This window comes from Ixodes scapularis, unplaced genomic scaffold (genome assembly GCF_016920785.2).
Source record: "Ixodes scapularis isolate PalLabHiFi unplaced genomic scaffold, ASM1692078v2 PGA_scaffold7__128_contigs__length_106722199, whole genome shotgun sequence".
NCBI classification, from domain to species: domain Eukaryota; kingdom Metazoa; phylum Arthropoda; class Arachnida; order Ixodida; family Ixodidae; genus Ixodes; species Ixodes scapularis.
Window position 1 is genome coordinate 85,442,277 of NW_024609882.1, and position 22,561 is coordinate 85,464,837.

The following is a 22,561-nucleotide window of genomic DNA, read 5'->3' on the forward strand; positions in this document are numbered from 1 at the left end:
AAGCGAGTGGAGGTACAGGCGTCACGTACCCGGGTTTCGAAGCATAAACATACGACCGACAGCGCCTCGAGAGCAAGCAGAATGTTCGGAAGCATTTGAGAGTACCGAATCTGCTTCCCTCAAATTCTCTGGTATTTCTTCCAGCAGAAGACATCAGCCTCTTAACGTCCAAAACAATATCAATTAAATGTTTGTAACATACACATCACTGGCTTTATCATTTGTGTGCCACCTGTATGTAACAGCTCATTATTGCGAACGAGGGGGTACCCGCGGGTACTATCGCACTCATAGATTACGTGCAGCCGATTGCGACGCGGAAACTTGACAAGGACGCCACATTTCACAGAGTAATGCATACTGCTTCGAAAGCGTCATTTCGGTAGACAGACTGTTTATTAACGCCAGCAAAGGTACGGTCGAAATTGGGTAAAGACACTTACTGTGTTCGCGGTTCACTTATGCCCCTCCCGCACAGCCCACTACACTTATAAAGAAGAGTTTGGTGACCGCTGCATTTTAACGTCGGTCCACGGAAACCACTGCGAAGAAAAGCCGATGCCTTCACGATGTTGAGGCGCAACCCGAGGCAGAGAACCAGACGGCGTTCGACGTATGTACGATGCTAGGCCTCACTCCCGCATCGAAATTTTCGATGGCAATGCTATCGCTGGATTCTCACGCTGTCGCGCAGAACCTATTGCGAATAAAAGTGGACGCGGTTACGACTTTGCGACGTATGCTCGGGTAAGTGAAAAACCGCATTAAAAACAGAATAATTGCTGCAAGATACTCGAGTCGTAGAAAATCTGCCCGGCAGCCATGTTGAAAATATTCATTTGCCAGAACAAGATTGGTTCGGGCAGGTCGTGACGTCACGGAAACAACGGGACGCGATTGGTGGCGGAGGAATACAAGATTCCCTTTGAGGGGCTTTTGCCGCTTTGACTTGTAACCGACTATATATTATTTCGTACGTCGAACGCGCAATTCAGATCAAGTGTTAGAGCTGACGCAACGCTTGGATGTTGTAACGGAATTGCTGAGTCGTTCACCGGAGGGCTCTATAGGGATGACGGAAGAGTTCAGGATTATTGAGTGATCTGTCAGCCGGGAAAATGCACTGTCACGATGACGACACAGATATGTCGTCGAGTGGCGAGAAATGCATTGTCGCGTGTTTTCCCGGTGGGTCATGAGACCAACGTCACCTAATATTTGATAATCGCTGCGCAGTTGACACCTCGGTTCATAGATGGCGCGTGTCTTTTGTTGCTAAGCGTCTGTTGTTAGGGCATAAGTGACATATTCCGTCGTGGGTCTGACCTTGCGCCATCTGTTGCTGAAGAGTTGATATGCTCCTGTTGCTAAGGCGTGCTCATCCGTATTTTCGCGCGCGCGCAATTCGAGTCCGGGCTTTGTGCGTGTGGGTTGCCGATTCCGTTTGTAGATGGTGCGCACCTGAATCCTTTTGCTGGCGTGAACTTTTACCATTATCACGCGATATTTTCTCGCTAATTTTAACGCCAGCTTGGTAGATGAGTCAAATCTATCGCGTTCAGGTCATCTCTCGCTAATTTTATCGTCATCTGCAGCTGCTGAACGGAGCATTGTGGAAAATAGTCCGGAGCGTGGTCGCATCCATACGCACTAAATACCAGACATATATGTTTTTTATTATCATTCGCTCTAAAAACACGGACACTTATCAGTACAAATACGGCTTTTAAAATGGCTCTACGCGACAAAGAAACTACTGGAAACACTTTACATAAAAATGTACAACATAAGCAGTATCGAGACACATCCGAAAAAAAAAACAAAACAAGATGTGGAATAACATAGCAACGCGCGCGAAACAAACAAAAAAATATAATTAGAAGATCAGGGCGTGAGAGAAGAGAGATAGGATCCGACTTTCGTACACTAGCGAATTATACAAAAATGTACAAAAGAAGTTTCAAGACACACCGATGGGAAACGCGAGCGACTGCGCCACAATCCAAAATATTTACAAGGCGTGTGCGGAGGAGGCTGATCGCTCGCTTCCGAAAACGCTCTTATGGCCAAAAGGAAGCGTCGTAATCCCGTCACTGCAAATATATCGCTTGTTGTCGAACCAATTCAGAGCAATCTTTTCGACCGCGATGCTTTTGTTCTCGTTAAGTTTTCGAGCAATCAAGTGCTGCGTCACTGTGTGGAAAGTTTTTGTCTCTAGAGCGTGCTTGTACACTCTAAAAAAAAAGGAGTCGACAAGTCTCGACTCGACTCTTTTTGGAGAGTATCCGGGTTGTCTCAAACCACACTCTCTATGGAGAGCAACGGTTACTCTTCAACGACGAGAGTCAGTTTAACTCTCCCATGCGAGTGTTCACTTAACTCTTCTATAAAGAGTCACGCCAATACTTTTGCCAGAGTCAGCACTACTCTTTCGATGTGCAAGTGTGAGAGTTAATTTCACTCCTTTGTGTAGAGTAACTATAACTCCATAAAAAGTGTTGTCTAAACTCTTTGACTAGAATTAATATCACTCCTTTGTGTAGAGTGACTAACTCTATAAAAAGTATTGCCTCAACTCCTTGTTAACGAGTTAAGGAGGCTCTCCAGGCAGAGTTACCTTCACTCCTTCATGTAGAGTAACTTCAACTCTATTAGAGCGTTGCTTGAACTCTGTATTCAAGAGTCACGCATACTCACCAGGAAGGGTTACCTTCACTCCATCGTGTAGAGTAACTACAACTCCATTAGAGGTGTGGCCTAAACTCTGTATTTAAGAGTTAAACATACTCTCCCTGAAGAGTTGATTTCACCTTTTTGTGTAGAGTAATGAGAACTCCATTAAAAGTGTTGTCTAAACTCTGTGTAAAGAGTTAAAAAAACTCTCCAGGAGGAGTTGATTTCACTTGTTTGTGCCGAGTAACTACAACTCCATTACAAGTGTTGCTTAAACTCTGTATTAAAGAATTAAGCACGCTCTCTAGGAAGAGTTGTAACGACCATTTTGAGGAGAGTAAATACAACTCCATTAGAAGTGTTGCCTACACTTCATACTAAAGAGTTAAGTATGCTCTCTAGCGAGAGTTAATGTCAAATAACAGCACACTTGGGCAGTTTGTGCGACCCCTTTTCGAAGAGTGCTTAACTCTTTAATAGAGTCATTTACTCTCCACAAAGATTTGTGTAAAGTACACGCCCGTGTGCCTAAACTCTGTATAAAAGAATTAAACACACTCTCCAGGAAGGGGTCACACAAACTCCGCTCAATTATACTCTTATATGTTGTTTTTGTTGTGTTGTTGAGTGCAAGTTAGCCCAGTAAAAAGTAACAGAAACGCCTGAAAAGAAAATTAGAAGAACCGAAGTGTAAATTTGGCTGTTTGTTAATAAAAAGTTTGCTGGAAAAAACTGAAAAAAAGAAAAAAACTCTACTGGCAATCGGCATTTCTAGCCAGTTAAAGTGCGACCACTGTACTTTTCTTTATGCACTTATTTTATGAATGTCAATACCTCTCTTGATTTCACTGTAATGTGGAATGCTTTTGGCCTTATTGCAGGAGTTGTTGCATATAACTAGGGACAACTCAAGTATTTTGCAATGAACAGTAGCCCTAAAATCTAAAATCGGCTATGTACATGTTTACAAAATGATTGCATAGGAAATGTGGAACGGCTCATAGATAATGAGCCTGCACAGAGGCTACAGGTCTTCACGAAAAGTCGGCATAAAAAGAATAAAAACCGTAGATAAGAGCTTAATAAACCAAGACTTTAATTTCAGCACATGGCAAAAAAACCAAAACTGGTACCTAAATTCCCTCTGGCTAAAAGTTTCTAACTGTGATATCAGATCCAAAGCCAGGACGGACTTTATCTTGTACTTCAAACCAATGAAGTGCCCAATCACTGCGAGTGACCGGCTTGCTTTTTGACGGTAAGATATGTCGTGGACCCATTGCAGTGCAAGAACGAGCGCAGCACGAGCCACAATATCCGTCACCTCAAAGAAGTGGTCCTCCGACACCAGAGTTATGGCACTTGAGTCCTCTTCATCACTGCGCATCACCGGACAGGTCGATCCGTCAAGCCCCTCCTCCTGTGAAGAATGAATGTATAAATGTAAAGTCAGCAATATTAAAAAAAGAGTAAGCTTGCTAAGTGCCTTTAGTTAATACCAGTGCACTCATTTGCAAGAGAATAGACCATTTTCGAAAATCCCAGGAGCCATTCATAGGATATACGTGAATAGTTGGCTGGGACTTGCTTTTTTGCCGATTGAACAAGAGTCCGAACCAAACACTTAGGCAGCACTCATGTCTAGCACGCTCAACCGCAACTATCCAAAACCGTTAGTACCCCTTCTGACATGAACATTGTAGGGATGGCCGAAGGGGCTTAGCCGAAAGAGCTCGGGGATTTGGCGGCGCGGTCACCCGAAGCGTCCTTCGGAGGCGCCCGATGTCTCACGTTTTCCCTTTGGCGGCAAGCGGCGGCCAGCTCCCGAAAGTGGAAGCAGATTTCCCCACGTGGGAAGTGAACAAAGCCTTCGTTCTCCAGGCGGGAGTGGGTGGTCGCCCATGCCGCCGCGGTAATTGGGGAGGCGACCTTGTCAGGGCCATGTCGGCGACTTCGCGGGAGAGAGGGAGGTCCGGCCTCCCTTCGGAATGTCGGTGCGCCTTTCCGGAAAAGTTGAGTCTGAACGAGCCCGTGCGCGGAGCAAGACGTTATTCTCCCGCGGTCCCGAGGGCTCCGCGTACTTTGTCCTGCGGGACAAAGAACTTGCCGTGTGCGGCAACGGATTTGGCGCTGAGGCGCCATTGTTGGCGTTGGACTGTCGCGAGCGACAGTACGCCAAGCGTGGCATTTTTCTGTTTTGTCCTGTAAAAAGTTGTTCTTCGTTTGTAAATATATATTTATTTACTCATCAACGAGTCCTGAGCATCCCTGTGAGCACCGGGAACGAGCCACCCTCCAGCCAGCGCAGCACCCCACGATACACGAGAAACCTTACTGGCGCAGTCGACGGGATCGTGGACGTCGTCGGTCACTTCGACAACTTCGTGTGCCAGAAAGACGACGAAGCCAGTGCTGGCGCGGAGTGTGGCGGTGTCCATCGGCAGGAGCCCAAGACTAGTCGAGACGACCAACAGCCTGGCACAGCGAGGCACGGCTACGAGTACGCCTGTGGCCGACAGCGACGAAAGCCGAGAAGCGGACGTCGCGTGGGGCGATCGGCGTCGGTGACCTGCGGGTTCGGCGTCATCGACAACTGCCGTGGTCCTGGGCCCTACTGAAAAAAACCATTTGGCGCCCATATGAAAATAAACGGGTCCATACCGGTAACCGTTTAACCATACTGGTCACCAGTTTGTCAAAGGGGTCGCCCGTATGGCGCAAAGGGGTCCCCCGTATGGGCCATAACGGTCACCTATTTGGCAAACGGGTCGCTCGTCTGGGCAAATGGGCGACTCGTTTGGGCAAAGTTGTCGCACGTTTGCTCAAACCGGCGACCATGTTGCAAACTGCACCGGTTTAATCAAACGGCTCTCCGGAGCCCGTTTGATATTGAACGTATAGATCGGCGGCGTGGGCACGCCTAGCGTTTCAGCCGTGGCAGCCAATGTTTTCCGGAAGGCTGGGAGCGCCGGTTCATCGATTTCAGATCGTCCGCGTAATGCAAGTAATTATATTTATATTTCAATTGCGCTGATTTTCGATTATACTGCAACTAAAACTAACACCTTTTTTTTTTTTTGTTTTACGTAAATGCGCGACGTTGGTGAGCCGATATTTTTGACAGACCTTTAATAATTTGTCCATCTTTGTTGCCTCAATTTACTTATTCAGCTCGAATCTCTCTCGCAGAAGACGCGACCGCGTGAAAGAATGTACGTCTAGACTCCGTTTCACTTTAATTCAAGACGCAGCGAAGGTAGCACGCGTACACGCGGCTGCAAGAACATCGAGCATTGCGAGAGCACGCCCGCCGTTGCAGCACTCAAACTACGAGCTTGCGCTGAGTTCTTTCTTCGCTCGGGCGCAAGCCGAGCTTCTGGCAGCCCCGCCGCCATTTCCAAAGTTCGAGCGCGCGCGCGCGCGCGCGTTTGTTCTTCGGGACTACAAAAACGCATCTCCCTGGAATGCCTGGGGAGAGGGAGAGGGCTGTCCCGGTGGTCCCAGCGCCTTGACCTCGCCCCCTCCCTCCTCTCTTGTCACCCCTGTCACGTGACCCCCAGCAGCGCGCGAGCTACACGCTGATAAGCATCGAGATCCGGAAGGGCGCGCCTTGCAGCCGCTTTTTTCTTTGTCTGCTTGTTGTCAGTTGCTGCTCGAAGTTCGCTCGTCCTACCTGCTTTAATCTGTCGCCTAACCCTGCGGTCTTATTGGGATGTCTCTCGACAACGTATTGGATGTGCACCAAAGCTATCAGTGTTCGAAAAGACCCACGTGTATGTCGGCAACGAGCGATTCTTCAAAGAAGTCGCAAATTCTCGCGGTTTGGTTGGGTTCGGCAAATGACAGCTTGTGCGCCGCATCGTGTTGAAACTTCCAAGGAGCCGTTCCCTCTCGTTTGTGTTTGTGTGGTTGTCCTGCTTTGACCGTGTCGACAAATATCACGGATTACCTCTTTCAAGTCCGCTATTGTTATGGTAAGTGCACTGCAACCTACGTGTTGGCAACGATTGACCGTCCATCTACGCGTACTCTTCTAAATTATCTAAAGAATTATGCAGCGCCTATTCGCGCGGCAGCCAGGAGAATAATTTCTCCGAAAGTCTACCTGTATAGTGTTCACAGATCGCTTGCACGTTTGTACTTGTCTACAGAAGAGGTAATAAACTTCGAGGAGAATTGAAAACAATCTTTTGTGTCGGTTTTCCTGTCCACTTACAAGCACCTACGCGAGTGCATTTGTTCTACGTGTTTTCTCCATGTTATAAATACGTTTATGAGTTTCGGGACGTCTTAAATATGTTTAAGATAACCAACCTCCCAGACGATACCCATTTAGGGCTAGCGCATAATTTGCAATTTCGAAGGGCACGTTCAAACGTGTGGTCACGTGCCATGTCGAACGGGTACTCGTACCATACGGCACCCGTATCAAACGGGCACCTGTATCAAACGGGTACCGTTTCGAACGGGTACCGTTTCCAAACGGGTACCTGTATCCCATAATCACGTTTGATCCAAACGGATCGACAGGTTTGATTCAAACGGGCGACCAGTTTGACACCCGTTTGAATTTCAAATGGTTTTTTTCAGTAGGGGGGCCTTCGACAACGACAACAGATTCAGGCAAGCGAACGTCGCCGGCTGCAATCGACGCCAGTGACCTGCGGGTTTGGCGACACCCGACGCCTGCAGCGGGGACAGCCGGGTCTCACAGAACGGACTCTGCTTGTGGCGATCGACGCCGCGGGGACTCGCGAGTTCGGCGGCGTCAACGACTTCCGTGGGCTCCACAGCACCGCCAGGTACGTGGTCGCTTTCCCTTTCGTCGCCGGCTGACACCCGCGTGCTTAGCTGCATGGCGAAGTGTAACTTGCGTAGGAGGGTGAACCCTAGGGATGGAGGCGACGAGGGGTCGCATAAGGAAGCGGTTCCGATGAGCGTTCGGTTAGCCCTTGCGAGGGAAAAGACAAAGGAGCTAGAGCGGCAGGTTCGAGCCGCAGAACTCCGGGCGGAGGAGCGGAGAGCGAGAGCGCGGCTCCTAGGGCAGCGCTGTGAAGAGACGCAGCCTCTGGCAGCGGAAGACACGGCGCCCGAGGCTCGCCATGTGAGGGAGACAGAACCGGACTCGCGAGGCGACCAGGAGGCAGCCGTGGGGTCCGGGGCCGATCGTGTCGTTCAGGAACCGGACACTGCGGTGGAGTCCAACGCCGATCGCGCTCTCCAAGAAGTGGGCTTTGAGGCCGATCGAGCCGTACCGGTACCGCAGACTACCTTGGGGTCCGAGGCCGGTCATGCCGTGCTGGGACCGGAGACTGCCGGGGGGTCTGACGCCGATCGCGCTCTCCAGGAAGCGGACACTGTCGTTGGGTTCGAGGCCGATCGTGCCGTATTGGGGCCGGAGACTGCTGTGGGGTCTGAGGGCGATCGGGCCGCTTGCGAACCAGGGTCTTCCTGCGTCCGGGCAGCTGGAAGGGAGGAGCTCCCGGAGAGCCAGGGGTCGGTCCCGGCACTGGGGAGGCTGGTGGATGCTGATGTCGCGAGGGGGGCTACTGCCGCTGTTCAGATTGGACTTCGGTGTCCCTACGACGGGCCTTGTGGTGAGGGTGTGACACCGTGGGTGCCACCAAGTGGGCGGCGCGGGGAGGTACACGTGCAGGTGCACGAATCGCCGTGGGGCGACAATGTTGGAGCGGGGACGGCGATGGCGCGCCATGGGCGCAGAGTTGGTCCTTCTTCTGACCAAACCGACTGCGAAGCGAGTACCGAACACGGTTCCCGGAGGAGACCGAGCCGAGCACGCCTTCGGTTGCCTAATGAAGCTCTGGCGAGCGACACTGTCCTCGTGACACTCGACACAGGTGACCGAGTAAGGGGTCACTACGGTGGCAGGGGAGCGCTTTGTCTCGCTTATGCACGTGGTGTCAGCGGGTGTGCATGTGGGGAGGCGATCACTGCCGTGGCACTTGCGAGGTGCCATTGAACTTACACTTGCGTAGCGTTTGCGCGCTTTTTGTTTGTTGTGTTTTTGTTTGCGGCAACTCTTGCGGCGCCCTTGATGTCGTTGGTGCGACCAAGACAGGCCCGCAGAGTCTATAGCTAAGTGAGTGATCAAGGTTTCTGTCTCCACGAGCAGAAAGAAGTGTTGTTCCTGTTTTTAATTTTCATTTAGCAGGTCGTGCTGGAGGAGCGTGGCTGTGTTTTATTTTTCGCTCTCTATACGGGAAGGCTGTCAGCCGTAAACGGGTCGGAGGGCGAACACTGCAGCGATTATTTTGTGAAATCGAACGTTCCAGCGTTGTTCACTCTTCACCAAGCGTTTTCAGTTTTGCCTTGACTGTTGGTTTGCGGGGATTTATTGATGTTTTTGTCTTTTGTTTGCGGAAGCTTTTGCGGCACCAGAGGTGTCGTTGTTCCGAAGGATCCAGGTCCTCGAGACGCCTGCTGAGAAACGGTTGTCCTTTTTTTTTTTTCATTTTTTATGTAGCATTCGGTGCTAAGGGGACCTCGCTTGGTAATTTCTAGCCATGCGTTTTGTTGTTTTATTTTTCGCCTCAGTTTAAGAGTGTTGTTTTAGTGTTCTTGTTGGGTTTTCGGCCATCCTGTTTTTGTAACTGCTGGCTAGTCCAGAAGTCTTAGCGCAGTTTTCGGGGGGACGTGTAGGGATGGCCGAAGGGGCTTAGCCGAAAGAGCTCGGGGAATTGGCGGCGCGGTCACCCGAAGCGTCCTTCGGAGGCGCCCGATGTCTCACGTTTTCCCTTTGGCGGCAAGCGGCGGCCAGCTCCCGAAAGTGGAAGCAGATTTCCCCGCGTGGGAAGTGAACAAAGCCTTCCTTCTCCAGGCGGGAGTGGGTGGTCGCCCTTGCCGCCGCGGTAATTGGGGAGGCGACCTTGTCAGGGCCATGTCGGCGACTTCGCGGGAGAGAGGGAGGTCCGGCCTCCCTTCGGAATGTCGGTGCGCCTTTCCGGAAAAGTTGAGTCTGAACGAGCCCGTGCGCGGAGCAAGACGTTATTCTCCCGCGGTCCCGAGGGCTCCGCGTACTTTGTCCTGCGGGACAAAAAACTTGCCGTGCGCGGCAACGGATTTGGCGCTGAGGCGCCATTGTTGGCGTTGGACTGTCGCGAGCGACAGTACGCCAAGCGTGGCATTTTCCTGTTTTGTCCTGTAAAAAGTTGTTCTTCGTTTGTAAATATATATTTATTTACTCATCAACGAGTCCTGAGCATCCCTGTGAGCACCGGGAACGAGCCACCCTCCAGCCAGCGCAGCACCCCACGATACACGAGAAATCTTACTAACATCTAAAAGAAAGATAGTCCACAACTCTCTCCCTCTCTCTCTATTTTCTCCTTTGTATGCAATGGCAGCCGTAAGTGGTTGCATTTATTTATGGCATCCCCAAGCTAGCACCCCCTGCCAGTGGCATCGGGACAAGGGTGCAAGGGGAGGGGATAGTTGCCCCCCCCCCCTTTTTCCTGACATTTGTAACAGTTATAGCAGACAATATGGGAAAGGGGGACAGGGTTTAGCTTCCCTGCACATCACCCCTCCACCTTTCAAACGGTAGCAATTCAGCTGGCCTCTACCCACAGTGGCGAAAGACATAGCTCTATATTTATACAGACTTTCCCGAAGGGTAGAATGAATGCAATTTCTTTACATCTGTATTTGTCCAAGTAGATTCGTCCAAGTTTTTTTAGGTTAATTAGTGTGAACAATGCATTGTGGTTCAGTGCTTACCGCCGTATGTTATAGTTTATTTTACAGCTTTACAAAAAAAAAAAAAAATCTAGCGAATCATGTAACATCTCAGTTTAGGAAGACCATTAATTAAATGTAATTTCAACTCTAGAATGAGCTAATTTGCCATAAAGTACATTTTAACCTTAAAAATACAAGTATACATACTAAAATGCACAAATTCTAAATATATATATATATATATATATATATATATATATATATATATAAAAGTAGCCCAACCCAAGAACACACAGGTTTTGACTCGCAAGAGTTAAAATAATTGATAAAGGTGAAACATGTCAAAACAAAGAATGCATCGTAGCGTGCTTAAGCTCCGCCACAACCGACAGTACTAGATAGTCAGCAAGCTGTTCATGTGTGCCACTTCATCATGCACCTAGCTGCACAATAGATGTGGGCTCTAAATTTCTCGTTGCATGTGAATGACCTGGTTGCACCACTCTGAATGCTTTGCATTGCAAGGTCGAATTTAGAGCTCTTTTTTCTTTTTTTCAAATGGTAGGGAGCTGAATCTATAAATTGCTTATGCCTAACCTTGCAACATCATAGTGACCCTCAACCCTTCATCTAACCTTAAAGGGCCTCTGGAAAAAAAATTATTTTAAGCAGTTTGGTTGGAACGCGCGTGTCAAAAAATACATTTTATGCGAAAAAAAATAATTTTTAGAGCAATATTGACAGCAAAAGATTGATTTGAAATTATGCGGGCAAAGTCCATGACATCACAGAATGGCCATTTGCTCTTTCCACCTCAACGAGAAGGTCATTAGTTGTTTCCACCTCAACGTAAAGGCGAAGCCGATCCACCTCTCCTCCGCACGCCCGAATGCCAAGAGAAAAGCAGTTGAAAGGAGGTGACTACTGACTTAGTTGCAAGGCACCTCGCGCCATAAATATTTCTCTAAAATAAAAAAAAAATCACTTCAATTTTCTTTGACACGCGAACCCCAACCAGACTTTAAAAAAAAAAAAAAATTCCTTTCAGCGGTTTTTAAGAACTGATAATTACAACCTCGTCATTTAAGTTCACACCTATATTTCTATGTTGATTTGAAAACAAAAAAAATTCACTTCAATTTTCTTTGACACGCGTGCCCCAACCAGACTTAAAAAAAAAAAATTCCTTTCAGCGGTTTATAAGAACTGATAATTACAACCTCGCCATTTAAGTTCACACCTATATTTCTATGTTGATTTGAAAACAAAAAAAAAAATGTTTTTAAGCTTACGGTATTTGCGGCACAAAAATATGTTGCCATAAATGTACCCATATTGCCTCCATATCATTTACAAGTTAAAAATCAAACCGCTGGCTTTCCTCTGTAGCCCACCAGCGTCAAATGTAATATTAAATTAATTCGAAAAAAAGGAAACTCAAACCAAAAGTTTAGAAACAGCAGTTCCCAACGTTTCGGGGTCGACTTAACTCCTTCAGGGGTAACTAAAAATGGAATTGGACAGCGCGAGCTTCGACCTCTCCTTCTTCTTCTACCGAGGTGATGTTTTCTGAACGTGACGCAGGCCATGGACGTAAATAGATGGTAAGGCCCCGAGGGACCTGTTAATGTTCCCCGGTGTATTCTGGATGTGCCACGACTCCAAGAACAGGCGTCTTCGAATATGTGGCTCCGTGTCTATCACGTGTGCTTTTCCGAAGTCGATCCGATGGTCAAACACCTCACAATGTTCCGCGACGGCGCTACGCTCGCGATCGAAATTGCGCACATCGTTCTGGTGCTGGCGCATGCGTTCGGGAAAAGATTTAGTTTCACCGATGTAGGCGGCGGGGCACTCCGCACACGGTATCTAGTAGACCACGCCCTGTGCTTTCTCTTTTGGGAGGCGATCTTTTGGCCTTGGCATGAGCCGTCCTAATGTTGACACTGGCTTGTGCGCCACTTGGATACCTTTTCGGAGCACGCGCGCCAGTGTCTCGCTCGTCCCTTTTACATAGGGGACGCTGATGCGCGCGATGGGGCGGGGCTGTGTGTCAACCGACGATCCATGGTTATTGCGCGTGCAGCACTGTCGACGGGCGACGCGTTGGACAAAACTTCTTGAATAGCCGTTTTTTTGGAGGTCAGCAAGTATGGTCTGATTCTCCTTTCTTCTGTCTCTTTCGGACGAGCAGATGGTCGTTGCTCTAGACAGGAGAGTAGAGACCACCGACGTCTTGTGACTCGTTGGGTGGTTCGAGTCATAATCAAGGTAGCGTCCGGTGTGTGTTGGCTTCCTGTAGACCGTGAACCCCAGCTTGTCTCCTTGCCTTTTCACCAGAGCATCGAGGAACGGCAGACTCCATCTCTCTCGTATTCTACAGTGAACTGGATGGCCGGTTCTATGGAATTCAGGTGTGCGAGGAAGTGGTTCACCTCTGATTTCTTCACGATGCAAAAGCAATCATCTACATAGCGCATGAACTCTTTTGGCCTGTTGGCGAAAGTGCTAAGCGCTTTCTGTTCAACCACTTCCATTGTGAGGTTTGCCGTCGTGACCGAAATAGAGGCGCCCATTGCCGTTCCGCTGACTTGTTTGAAAAGCTCACCCTTGAAGCTGAAGTACGTACTGCCAAGGCAGAACTCGAGAAGGCGGCATAGCTCATCAACACTGAGGCTGGTTCTTGAGCCCAATGTTTCGTCTTTCTCGAGAACCTCTCTGGCTGCAGCATCTGCTAAGGGAACTGGCACGCTGGTAAAGAGCGACACAACGTCGAAAGACACAATCGTGTCATCATCGCTGAGTCTCACTTGCGAGGCACGTTCCACGAAGTGGCCGGTGTTCAGCACATGTTTCTAAACTTTTGGTTTGAGTTTCCTTTTTTTCGAATTGTTCCCCAAACCAGACAGATTTCTGTCGAAGATGTTTGCTTTCAAGTCATTATCCATTGACTTTGGACCGGAGACAGCCCAGCTAGCGAAGCGGTTTGTTAACATCACCCGCAGCATCGCTACCTACAAGACCCATATTGACTTCACGAGGGCCTGCCAGGACTTGCACGTGATTCCCAAAAGCCTCCGTCTCAAGCGCCTCGTACACACCCAGGAGGGAAACAAGATCTTGGCACAGGCGGAGCACCGGTTGGTAAGCGCCAGGATTCACGAGTGCCACTCCATCCTAAGGAGAAAAGAACTGGACCTGTACTTCACGTGTCGGCAGCTCGAACATCGCATCCCCGGTGTGCTTCCGTCGTTGCAGTCGTTCGCTTCCAGCATCGCCTCCGCTACCAGAGAAAAACGACAGGCATCTCAAGAAGAGAAGCTTTCTAAGCTAAGGAAAAAAGACCCGGAAAGGGGAGGCGCTGACACCACCAGTTTTGTCACGAACCTGTCTTCAAGACAACTCTCCCCCTGCGAGATTAAAGTCTTGGCAAAAGGTCACGGCTTCAACATGACCACGACCCGGCCCCCTCTACCAAAAATGATTGCCGCTGTGGAAGACGGCATTGCGCGTCTAGACCCTAGCGTCCGAGAAGGTGTACGACTTAAGGCGATAGGCATCCTTTCAAAACCTCCGCCGTGGCAACGCCACAATCTATCTCGCGATGAAACTGCTGCGCTTCGGAAGCTCCGCGAAGATACAGAGATTGTGCTACTGCCGGCAGATAAAGGGAAATCTACCGTCGTCCTGGACCGGGAGGAGTACGAACAGAAGGCACGGGATCTTCCGGAAAGTCCGGCCTATGAAAAGCTTAAGAAAGATCCAACGTCCCAAATTCAGCGGAACATGAACAAGATGTTGTCTGACATTTTCAAGCAATATCCAGAGTCGAAAGCCCTTTGCTTGCATCTCATCTGCAGGAATGGCTCTGCGCCAAGCTTCTACGGACTACCCAAGACCCACAAACCTAGCGTCAACTTGAGACCTATCGTGGACTTTACGACCTCACCGCTCCGAGCGCTGTCAAATTACCTACACCGGACTATAGCTCCCCTTGTTGGAAATACGCCGACACATGTGCTGAACACCGGCCACTTCGTGAAACGTGCCTCGCAAGTGAGACTCAGCGATGATGACACGATTGTGTCTTTCGACGTTGTGTCGCTCTTTACCAGCGTGCCAGTTCCCTTAGCAGTTGCTGCAGCCAGAGAGGTTCTCGAGAAAGACGAAACATTGGGCTCAAGAACCAGCCTCAGTGTTGATGAGCTATGCCGCCTTCTCGAGTTCTGCCTTGGCAGTACGTACTTCAGCTTCAAGGGTGAGCTTTTCAAACAAGTCAGCGGAACGGCAATGGGCGCCTCTATTTCGGTCACGACGGCAAACCTCACAATGGAAGTGGTTGAACAGAAAGCGCTTAGCACTTTCGCCAACAGGCCAAAAGAGTTCATGCGCTATGTAGATGATTGCTTTTGCATCGTGAAGAAATCAGAGGTGAACCACTTCCTCGCACACCTGAATTCCATAGAACCGGCCATCCAGTTCACTGTAGAATACGAGAGAGATGGAGTCTTGCCGTTCCTCGATGCTCTGGTGAAAAGGCAAGGAGACAAGCTGGGGTTCACGGTCTACAGGAAGCCAACACACACCGGACGCTACCTTGATTATGACTCGAACCACCCAACGAGTCACAAGACGTCGGTGGTCTCTACTCTCCTGTCTAGAGCAACGACCATCTGCTCGTCCGAAAGAGACAGAAGAAAGGAGAATCAGACCATACTTGCTGACCTCCAAAAAAACGGCTATTCAAGGAGTTTTGTCCAACGCGTCGCCCGTCGACAGTGCTGCACGCGCAATAACCATGGATCGTCGGGTGACACACAGCCCCGCCCCATCGCGCGCATCAGCGTCCCCTATGTAAAAGGGACGAGCGAGACACTGGCGCGCGTGCTCCGAAAAGAAGGTATCCAAGTGGCGCACAAGCCAGTGTCAACATTAGGACGGCTCATGCCAAGGCCAAAAGATCGCCTCCCAAAAGAGAAAGCACAGGGCGTGGTCTACAAGATACCGTGTGCGGAGTGCCCCGCTGCCTACATCGGTGAAACTAAATCTTTTCCCGAACGCATGTGCCAGCACCAGAACGATGTGCGCAATTTCGATCGCGAGCGTAGCGCCGTCGCGGAACATTGTGAGGTGTTTGACCATCGGATCGACTTCGGAAAAGCACACGTGATAGACACGGAGCCACATATTCGAAGACGCCTGTCCTTGGAGTCGTGGCACATCCAGAATACACCGGGGAACATTAACAGGTCCCTCGGGGCCTTACCATCTATTTACGTCCATGGCCTGCGTCACGTTCAGAAAACATCACCTCCGTAGAAGAAGAAGGAGAGGTCGAAGCTCGCGCTGTCCAATTCCATTTTTAGTCACCCCTGAAGAAGGAGTCAAGTCGACCCCGAAACGTTGGGAACTGCTGTTTCTAAACTTTTGGTTTGAGTTTCCTTTTTTTCGAATTGTTCCCCAAACCAGACAGATTTCTGTCGAAGATGTTTACTTTCAAATACTAAATTAAGTCGAATAAATACCCTGATATACGAAAGAACATGACAGTTTAACAGAACATGACATTTGAATGAATTAAGAATTTAAAATAAATCAGTTACATAAAAAAAAATCGTCGACTAAAGACAATTACTAGCAAATACATTCACATATAGCGGTGACGTTACTGACACTCCATTCGCACCCAACAAGCCGAATCTTGGCAAATAAGGACTAACTCAACGCTCTGTGGCATTCGGCTTTGGACCTACTGGGAGGACTTTACTACCGCACACATCTTCCACCAAGAAGACAACCATATTTTAACAGCAAAAATGAAATAAACATGACTTCGAACACAAAAGTAACCAATCATAACGTCTTTCATGGACTATTAGAATAAAAAGCACTTACAAATAGCGCTGTACAGGGCCTTTCGCCGTGGATTACACGCTGGACTTGTCGTAGATTCCCGGTCCAGAGTTAGACACAATCCAAGCTCCTCGGATCCTGACAAAAAGTACATTCACTGTAAAAACAAATTCCGACAAATCAATAAAAATTGCCAGCTAATTTTTGATGCCGGTGCAATTACCGTTGTCTTCCATCACGGTCACAGCATTAACTATGTATTGCGTGCATGACAGTAATGAGGCCCCACGGTTTTCCCCGTAACTTGACCTGTAGAGGCATGGCAGAAAACTGTAACTCTCAGTCACTGTACTGCACGTGATGCACGGATACCGGAATTGTTCTGGCATCAAAAATTAGCTGCCATGTTTTCCGTAACTTGCGACGGCAAAAAAACGCAACTCTGAATCACAGAGTCACACGTGACGCACGACGACGGGAATCGTTTAAATTAGCTGGCGTGTTGTTCGCACCTTGAAACAACGGCCAGAGCCTGTTGAACTGCTAGCTGCAGTGACTTAACAAAATGGACGCGTCAGTGAACAATAAATATGGCATTTTACTGATATAATTATTGTTCACTGAGACGTCCGTTTTATTTCATCATTGCAGCTAGCAGTTCAGCAGGCTCTAGCTGTCGCTGCAAGGTGTGGACAACACGGCAGCTAATTTTTAATCTGTGAATGATTCCCGTTGTCACGCCAGACGTGCAGCTCAGTGATTGAGAGTTGCAGCTTTCTGGTGCCGCAAGTCACGGGCAACACGCCAACTAATTTTTGATACGGGAACAATTCAAATTAAATATCTAGCGTCCATAAAATGTGATTAGGTTGTGGGCCCAAGTTACTTTCAAGAGTTGACGCCAACTGCGCATCCCAGCGGTTAGCAGGTGCTTAAACACTGTTAGAAATTTGAAGCAAGTGCACACAAGATACAGTACTAGGTAAAACATGTTCATACATTTTTTTCTCAAGAAATAATTAGTGGGCCATTTCCAGCTTTCATGTCGAAGGCAATCTCTGGTTTTCAGCGCAATAAAGTTCATATGACGAACTACAGATCCTGGAAAAGGAAAAGAGAAAATATGAAATGTGATTAGATTATTAACAGAGTGGCGATGACACAATAAATTTCCCAATTTCTGCAAAATATGAGTTACACGTAAGCGCATTGCAAGTGCCTCAGCTTAATTCCTCGCGGGAACTAGACAGCAAAACCAACTTGAGATTTTTCTACGAATTAACAAGGAAAGTCCGAAAATCCCTTTGAAGACAAAATTGCTGCAATCAATGAGTTTCTTCAAGCATGCTGTCACGAGTTACTTTCAGAAGTTACTGCCAATTGTGTGTCTCAGAGATAATTACACACCGTGTTAGTAAGAAATTTCAAGCAAGTGCACATACGATGCAATACGGAGTAAAACCTGTTCATACATTTATTCTTGGGAAAAAATTAGTGGGCCATGTCCAGCTTTTATGTGGAAGGTATTCTCTAACTTCCAGAGCAATCAAGTCCATACGGAAAACTACAGAACCTGGAAAAAAAAGTGGAATGTGATTAGGTTCTGAACAGAATGCAATGACAAACTAAACCTCCCGATTTCAGCAAACTATGAATTATACATAAGCGCAGTGCAGGTAAGTCAGATTCATTCTGGCAGGCACTAAGCAGTGAAACCAACTTGTGACTTATGCTATGAAACCAGTTTAACTAGGCAAGTTCGAAAAATACCTTTCAAAATGAAATTTCCACATTCAATGAGTTTCACCAAGCCTGCTGTCACAAGTTAATTTCAGAGGTTACTGCCAAGTGCACATCGCAGAGATAGGTGTTTGAACACCGTGTTAGAAAGAAATTTCAAGCAAGTGCACACAAGATGCAGCACTGAGTAAAACATGTTCGTATCTTTCTTCTTGAAAAATAATTAGTGGGTTACGTCCAGCTTTCAAGTGGAAGGCAATGTTCGTAACTTGCACAGCAATCAAGTCTAAATGAACAACTAGAGAACCTCGAAAACAAAGAAAAACCGAATTTGGTTAGGTTCTGAACAGAATGCAATGACGAACTAAGCCACCCGATACCTGCAAACTATGAGTTATACGTAAGTGCACTGCAGGTGCCAGTGTGATTTAAGAAAGCTGTAAACCCAAATGAAATTACTTGAAAGGGGCCAGGACACAGAAATTAGGCAAGTTAGAGTATTCATTACATGACAGCCCCATAGGTTACTGGACATACAGAAAACATTTCAGAATATTTAAAACTCCAATAATTACAAAAATATATCTTTTAATGTTTCTGATTTTTATCTGGTGACCAGGATACCTGGGTGACCGGGCGATACCTGGACAACGGACTCTGAGAACACCAAAGCTCATTGCAAGGGACCTAATACTATTATTTAGCGGTGCACTGTCGAGATTGCGGGTTCAAACCGCAGTTCTCCAACACCATTGTATTGTTTGAATACCAAGAGAAAATGTGTAGAGAAATTAAGGAAACCTATTACATAATAAAAGACAGACCATCTTGAGGGAGCCAACCTTCACTGACTCCAACGAACAGTGAGATTCATCTTCTGGATCTTGGTTAGCATGTGGAGTGTGCAATGAAGAAGAAAGAAGTGCAAAATCCACGGTGCGCCTATGCCCGAGCGAACATAGTGTCATCTACACATTCCAATGAAAAATCAGTTGTTATTCAGCACTTTTCCTATGTAGTCCTTCCTTTTTGTCCTTTTCCCTTTTGAGCTGTTTTTCACAAAGAAAATTTCGAATCCATGATAAAGTGAGAGAATCAAGATTCAGTGAGAAAAGTTTTGATATTAAATGACAGAAAGATACATGATCGACAGCCTTAGAGTAATAAAAAAAAATATGGCATCATATCTGGGAGTTAATGTTCATATTAACATGAATATCACGGGTGAACTCCAGCAACTGCCTCTAGCGTGACTATCTTTTACAAAACCTGTACTGATTTTGGTAGACAAACTTGTTAGTAGATTCCACATGGGATACTACATGAGAAAATACTGAGTTCTAACAACTTGCATACAACGCTGGTTAATGACATGAGACGGTAGTTTCCCGCAGAGTGACGGTCGCCACTTTTGTAGATTGGAACGACCTTCCCAATCTTCCACTCGTGTGGGATGCAACCAGTGGACGAATGCTGGAAAAGTGGACTGCATATTACTGCGTGCTTAGGGGTAGCCCAGTGGGCACCGCGTCCGACTGTCATGCAGAGGTCCCGGATTTGAATCCTTGGACCGGCAGATTTTTTCTATTTACTCCTAAGACGATGCTTCTAGAAAATTTGAGAAGGCCATAGTTAATTCTATATTTTAGTACGGAATGTTCGAGTACAGAATGTTCTAGAAAGGAAAGTGCTATAAAAGAAGCCCCGCGTGGCCTTATGCAATCAGTTATCACTTGTGCTCGACCCTGCTGTATTGAAGACACTCGACGCCTCCGACGTGCTGTTATTTCCCTTTAATTTGGGCAAAGTTCGCCCCATTAAACGTTCATTTTGTTCAGTTTTACTTTGCCTTGCCACCTATGTTTGGTGACAATATTTCGCTGCTTACACCCTTGGTAATGTTTAGAATTTTCGTACTAATTGAGTCGACACCAGCCAAGCTGAAAATTTTGAGGTTATCATCAATATTGCAATTTCAGACGGTGTTATAGAAATAGGGTTCATATACCTAAAATCGACATCTGGTACAAAAGGTAAGAAGGAACAATCTCCATCGGTAAAAGTAGACTAAAAGAAATTGTTCAAAACCGTAGGATATTCAGCGTCCGAAATAACACTGCCATCATTGTTCATCAAGAGTATTGAACAGGATGACTGATATGAGAATATAAGTTTCCAGAATGTTTTTTGGTTATTCTATAATATTAAAGACAGGTCACAGTTATAAAATTTTCTTCGAAGAAATGCATCCGATACAGAGTTTGGCCCAAGAGTTATATTTGGTCCAGGCTTTCTCGGAATTCGAGTTTTTTGCTATCTTAAACAGTCTTTTCTTTCTGTTGCCCTAGTTTTCAAAATCTTCCTTGTACCGTGCTTTAGTGCTGTCTAACCAAATACGAACGCATAGAACAAAGCAAGAATAAATTCTAGCAACTTCTGTTTGGAAAGTAACTAGTCATTAACTGTACAATTGAAAAAAATTACAACATAATTGTCAGAAAATTTCGAGAGAGCTATGTTAAATTTGGCAATCACAGTACCACTAGCAGACATTAGTTGCTAGAATGACAGCAAGCTGAAGTTTTCAAGTAACCAACCTGCAGCAAAAAGATGTTTGAGTGCTCCATCACGGCCGTGGTAGCGTGCCCCGAATGACCGGCATGGGATAGCGGCTTTTGTAGAGGCATCGCAGCTGACGACCAATGTTGGCAGCCACCTAATGCTCCTAATTTGAAATCCACCAGGACGAGTTTTGGGAGCCGCTGTTGACCACTGAACCGATCGCTCGAGAGTGATCGGTTCAGTGGCGTCCCATCGTCCGTCCAGGACATGGGTCCCGTCATTGCTGGCGATGCTCAGAAGTATAGTCCACTCCACTCCGGCGTGCCCCAAGGCTCTGTGCTTGGCCCTCTCCTTTTTCTTATCTACATTAATGACCTCTCTTCTTGTGTTTCTTCCCATATTCATTTGCTTGCAGATGAGTGTGTAATTTTCCGGGAAATTTTATGTGATAACGATATAACCACTCTTCAATCTGACCTTAACGCCATCTCTGTATGGTGCAAAACATGGTGCATGGAACTAAACATTAACAAATGTAAACTTATGCGTGTCTCTAGAAAAAATATTAACTCGCCCGTCTACTCTCTTAATAATGTGCCTTTGGACGCCGTATCTTCTTATAAATACCTTGGTGTCCACATTTCATCTAACCTAACTTGGAGCGTTCACACCTCGTACGTCATTAATAACGCTAACCGCATGCTGGGTTATCTTCGACGTAACTTTGCTAAAGCACCTTCATCCCTAAAACTACTACTCTACAAGGTCCTCATTCGCTCTAAACTCGAATATTTCGTTTCGGTTTGGGATCCAAGCCACGAAAACTTGATACACTCACTTGAAATGGTTCAAAATAATTCTGTTCGTTTCATATTGCCTAACTATTATTAGAACTGCAAGCATCAGTACAATGAAATCTAACCTTGATCTGCCATCCCTAACATCCCGCCGCAAAATCTCTCGTCTTTGTCTCTTTCACAAACTGTTTCTTCATCCCTCCTTGCGCGCCGAACTTATTTTACCCCCCAATACATCTCATCTAGATTAGATCATGTTCATAAAGTCGGGATTCCATCGTGTAGAACTAATGCTTTTTTCAGTCATTCTTTCCTCGCACATCAGTGGGGTGGAATGGCCTTCCCGCCCCGACAGCAACAATCAAAGATCCCCAGCAGTTCAAGAACGCCATAGCTAACATTGTATAAATAAGAGTCAATTTACTGTACTAATAACCACTGCATTTTTTAACTTTATACTTATACATTGTACCCACTCCCCTCTCTAATGCCTTTGGCCCTGAGGGTATCTGAAATAAATAAAAAAAATTGCTGGCGATGCTCAGAAGTATAGTCTGCAACAAAAATATGTGTGAGTGCTCCATCATGGCTGCGGTAGTGTGTCCCCCCCCCCCCCTCTGAATTCAGCTTTTGGAGCAGGTGGTTCTGGTTCATCACCTTGTAAAAAGCGATGCAAGTACTATAGAGAACCCCGCAGTTCCTCAAAGTGCCATAAAAGTATTTTAACTGTGATTATAACACAGACAAATATTTGCAGCAAAAAGATTGTTGTTGGAAGTGTAGTAATAGAAGGGGATAGAAAGTAAAAACGCAAAACGCCTTTAAATCTCGATCCATTTACTAAATCAGTTCAGTCTTTGACAACTGCAGGGCAATAAAACTATTTTAACAGAGCGAATAAACCACAGGTTGCAACATGCATTTTTCCTTAAAGGGATGGTGAACCGAAATTTGGATTTCAGAAAACAATGCAGGAGCTGTAGGTGGGACGCTACAATCCCTGCAAGATTACTCGTAAGGCGATATTTCGAATGGACGGCCGTATTTTTGGAAAAAGAGGTCAAGATTGAACGAGGCCGACGAGGGACGTGGCGTCAGCGTATCTGGTTTTCTCCTCTTTTCGCTTCGCCCCATCAAGGCGGCGAGGCTGGGAAGATGCGAGACCGTTCCCTCTCTTTCTCGACTCTTCTCGGAGAAACAAGACGTCAACATATCTGTCAAACGCGCCTTCTTTTTTA